This window comes from Mandrillus leucophaeus, unplaced genomic scaffold (assembly GCF_000951045.1).
Source record: "Mandrillus leucophaeus isolate KB7577 unplaced genomic scaffold, Mleu.le_1.0 Scaffold299, whole genome shotgun sequence".
NCBI lineage: Eukaryota > Metazoa > Chordata > Mammalia > Primates > Cercopithecidae > Mandrillus > Mandrillus leucophaeus.
The window spans coordinates 1,426,396-1,431,030 of record NW_012103131.1 but is presented as its reverse complement, the minus strand read 5'-3'; the positions used below and the strand labels follow the sequence as shown (position 1 = coordinate 1,431,030).

The 4,635-nt window shown below is 54.6% G+C and overlaps 1 pseudogene; it reads right to left on the bottom strand.

Annotated features, from left to right (window-relative positions):
* Window positions 1–4,013: 4,013 nt before the first annotated feature.
* Window positions 4,014–4,635, bottom strand: LOC105544157 (annotated as a pseudogene).

The window sequence follows — 4,635 nt, the reverse complement described above, 5'->3', positions numbered from 1 at the left end:
CTCCATCTCTGAAAACAAACAAACCCAACTAGTTTGAAAACTTGCTAGCTTATATGATATTTAATTAACCTGTGCATTCATAATATCAAGAACAGCTGGCATGAAAAAGGCTTGGGGCAAACACAATTGACTTGTATACAAGATCAGCTGGAGGGTGTTTGGCCAAATGGCTGAAAGCCAGGAGCGTAAAAGCCCAGGGCATGCTCAGCAGCCTGCCCAGGATGTCGAGGGGATATGGATACAGCTGTCACCCGCAAGGGCCAGATGAGAGGCCATCCATGGTAAAGGGGATGAAAGTGGTCATAGCAGGCCAGCTATGATTGAACACAGGTGAGCACCAGGCCCTGTGCTGGGGCGTCTCCTCGTGTCTCAGATCCTCACTGCAACCCCGGGAGGAGGTTTTATCTTTATTCTGGTTTCGTCTTTATAAAGGTGGGAGAACTGAGGCTCAGACGGGCTCAGGCCCCTCAGCTAGTAAGGAGAAGAGGTGGTCCTTGGTCTCAGGTCTGCTGATCCCCAGAGCTCGAATCTCAGCCTCAGCTTCTCAACTCTGAGTCTCCGAAAAGGGTTTCCAAGGAGGTGGTGGAACCGTGTAGACTCAATGACTTCGGACACGGTCTGGGGCTCCGAGACCAGGCTGAGTCGCTGCAAGTAGGGAGGGCTGAGGTCAGGGTTGGGTGCCATATTCAGGTTGTGGAAGCAACAGCAATGCCAGGACAGCAGGGCCTCCTCCTCCCCTGCGCCCCACTGTGTGCGCAGACTCCCAGGGGACAGAAACTCCGTCCTGGGCTCCACCGCTGCCCTCACTGCATCTCCTCCCTGTCCCACATCTCCCTGCAGGCCAGAGCCGAGCTGAGTGCGCTGCTGGCCCTGGGAGGAGCCCCATGGCTTTGCAGGCACAGTTGAGCAGATGGGACCGGTTGTGCCCTGGGCCCTTCCAGCTCACAGGCTGACGCTTGCTCAGAGCCCAGGAACCTCGGGCTGACCCAGACACGGCCAGTTCTGAGGTCAATACGGGGCCCCGGTGGCCAAGAGCTCCAGCAGCTGAAGGTTCGAGTCACGGTGGAGGAATGGGGCGTGGCCGCTCTCTTCCCCAGGGCTGGGCTCCCGGCCGCGGAGGGGCAGCTGGCCCGTGCCCCAGTGGCGGGGCAGACCATTTGCTTACTCCCACTTCCACATGAGATAATCGGGAGGTCTCCTGCCATACTCTGCGCTTTCAGCATAATGGAATTCAGGAAAATTCCTGGGCCGAGCCACCCCGCAATTCTAAAGACAGAGACCCGGGCAGCCAATTCTAAAGGCAGAGACCCGGGCAGCCTGCAAGGACCTCGGGATATGGGCACACTTCCTATCCCCGCTATCTTCCTACTTCCCCTAAGAAAGCACTCGCCTCCCGGGGCCCCAGCCCTCTGCCTCCTGCCTTTGCCCACGCGGTGACTCCACCAGGAGTGCCCACCCTCACACTGTTCAAGCGAGTCCGCCTCTTACCCCACCCCAAGGCCAAGTTCAAGCGCTGCCTGGATTCCTCCATCCCTATCCCCAGATATCCCGCAGTGTAGCGATGTTCCTGAGGCTGAGGTAATGGATGTCCGGAGAGAGAACCGAACTGGGGGGGCCAGAGAAAGAGTTGGACGATCTTAGGCAAGCGATTTAACCTCTCTGAGCCTCAGTTTCCCCAGTCTCTGAACGGGGTGGGAATACGGAGGATTTCAAGGAGCCCTTTCAGATCTGCCTGTCTCTTTATTGCCTTTTGAAAACTCGCTACTTTCCCCAAGCTGCTTGAATTCCTAAGGCGTTTTGCAGAGGAGCTGTGCGAAGGGTGTGGAAGGGGGCGGGGGCCGGCAGTGGCAGCCGGGTCCCCACGCCCCTGGGGTTCTGCAGACCAGCTCGCTGGAGACCAGGAGGCGCCAAAAGGCAGTCCTGCGTTGCTCCCTGGTGGCCAATGTGGACACTGCAGCCAGGAAGCCTTTCCCTCCCGGCTTTCCGGAGAGAGGCTGTCCGCTGGACACTCCCCAGGCTTCGTGGCTCACCTCTCACCCGGCTGGGGAGCTCCGGACACCAAGGATGAGGGCGTTGGAGGGTGAAAGACTGGGTCGCAGCTCAGCCAATCAAGAGCGTGGTTCTGAAGGCGCCCAGTTGCGGGGAAGTAGATGTGGCGGCCCCCCAGAGGTGCACCCACCTGCCCCTCCGTCTGTGGGCTTTTCCCACGGCCTCTGAGGTCTGCTCAGCAGCTCTGCTGGAAGTGATAGGGGCGCAGACACCTCCTCACCTTTCTGCCCTCCTAGTCCTTCCACCCTGGGACAGTTGCCCCTTCCCAACCCTCTCTCCTGAACCCTTACAAAATCCTGTCCTGAGCCAGCTATACTTTGGCCTCAAGCCCCCTCCTAGGACTGTGGATGATTGAGGAGGGCCTCGGAAGGAGCCATCGCTGTTCCCAGGGAGGCCTTGGAAGTGGCCGTGATAGTGATGAGGAGTTCCTGGAAGCAGGATCAGAGGCCTGTCTGCAAACATACCAGGGCTCCTATCCTTTTTCACGGTTGCCTGCCTCTGCCTTCTCCACTTCTCCCCAGCATTCTGTCTTCCCTGGCCTCTGCCATCTCCTCTCTGCTCTCTTCTCTCCTTAAGCCTTGCGTCTGTGTCTTCGCAGTCCTATGCAGGCAGGCTCTGCTTCTCCCTGTTCCCCGAACCATTCTGTTCCTAGATGGAACAGGATGGAACAGGTCCAGGGGCTGCTGGGCTCCGACACCCCTGGCCCTATTCCCAGGGCCTCCCTGTGTTATCTGAGCACCTTCCCAGCCTTAGTTCAACATGCTGAGGTCTGGGATTTCCATCTTGGACCCAGGTGCTCATCCTGCTTGGCCCTGACCTTCCCTTTCCCTGTCCGCTTTGCCTTTGAGTCCTTTCTGCTCTCTCCTCTCCTTTACTCGCTTTCTCTCTCCTCCTCTCCATTTGCTCTCGCCCCTCTGGCAGTGAAGGAGATTTGCTGGGTTGGGCTAGGGCTGGGGTTGGCGTTCAGAGGGACAGAGGGTCTGGAGAAGAAGCTGCTACTGTGCAGGCTTAGGAGTGTCCGCAGTCTCGATGAAAAGCTGAGATAACACAGATAAATCCACATGCCCTGCTCTGCCTAAAAGACACACTCAGATATCCAATCTGTGACCCTTGGCTTAACTTTTTTTTTTTTTAAATTTTACTTTAAGTTCTGGGATACATGTACAGAATATGAAGGTTTGTTACATAGGTATACATGTGCCATGGTGGTTTGCTGCAGCTATCAAACTGTCATTTAGGTTTTCAGCTCCGCCTGCATTAGGTATTTGTACTAAAGATCTCCCTCCCCTAGACCCCACCCTGCAACAGGCCCTGCTGTGTGATGTTCCCCTCTCTGCATCCATGTGTTCTCGTTGTTCAACTCCCGCTTATGAGTGAGAACATGCTGTGTTTGGTTTTCTGTTCCTGTGTTAAGTTTGCTGAGAATGATGGCTTCCGGCTTCATCCATATCCCTGCAAAGGACATGAACTCATCCTTTTTTATGGCCATATAGTATTCCATGGTATATATGTGCCACATTTTCTTTATCCAGTCTATCATTGATGGACATTTGGGTTGGTTCTAAGTCTTTGCCATTGTAAACAATGCTGCGGTAAGCATATGTGTGCATGTGTCTTTATAGTAGAATGATTTATAATCCTTTGGGTGTATACCCAGTAATAGGATTGCTGTGTCAAATGGTACTTGTGGTTCTAGAGGAATCACCACACTGTCTTCCACAATGGTTGAACTAATTTACACTACTACCAACAGTGTAAAAGCGTTCCTATTTCTCCACAGCCTCGCCAGTGTCTGTCATTTCCTTACTTTTTAATAATTGCCATTCTAACTGGCATGAGATGGTATCTCATTGTGGTTTTGATGTGCATTTCTCACATGACCAGTGATAATGAGCTTTGTTTTCATATGTTTGTTGGCCGCAAAAATGTCTTCATTCTTTTTTATTATTTATTTATTAAATTTTTTAAAAAAAATAATTTCCTTGGCTGGGCTTGGTCTCACTGTCAGCACCTTCCGTGGTAGGCTGCTGGGGTGGCCTGGGCGGAAGGGCCTTAGGTATCCGGGCCGGAATCTAGGCGGGGGCGACCCGCTCATCTCCCTGCTGTTAGTGCCCCTCCAATGGGGCTGTCTCTTTGGGTTCTACCCCCTCAGTGCCTTCTATAGGCTGCAGCTGGTTGGGGGGCCAGGGGCCTCGCACAAACCGCCGTCGGTTGAAGAAGGGTGGGGGGCGCCGTCATCTGGGCCACTGCCCAGAGTCTTCGGCCCGTTCCCCTTCGCTGCCAGGTTCTGTCCCCGGAGGGGATCTCTGCCACCATGGGTGGTGGGGCAACTGAGGGAGGCCGGGGATGAATCGCGGAACCTACGTCGGTTGGGGGAATAACGACTGCCCTTCACGGGCACACCCCCACCCAGGGCCCAGTTACATTAGCGGCTTCTGCGCCCTTCTCTCCTTCCACGACATCAAATTCCACAGTCTCCCCATCTCCAGCCCTGCGCAGAAACTTCCTGGGGTTGTTTCTTTTAACAGCTGTCTGGTGAACAAAGACATCTTCCTTGGTGTCATTCCGGTTGATGAATCCGTAACC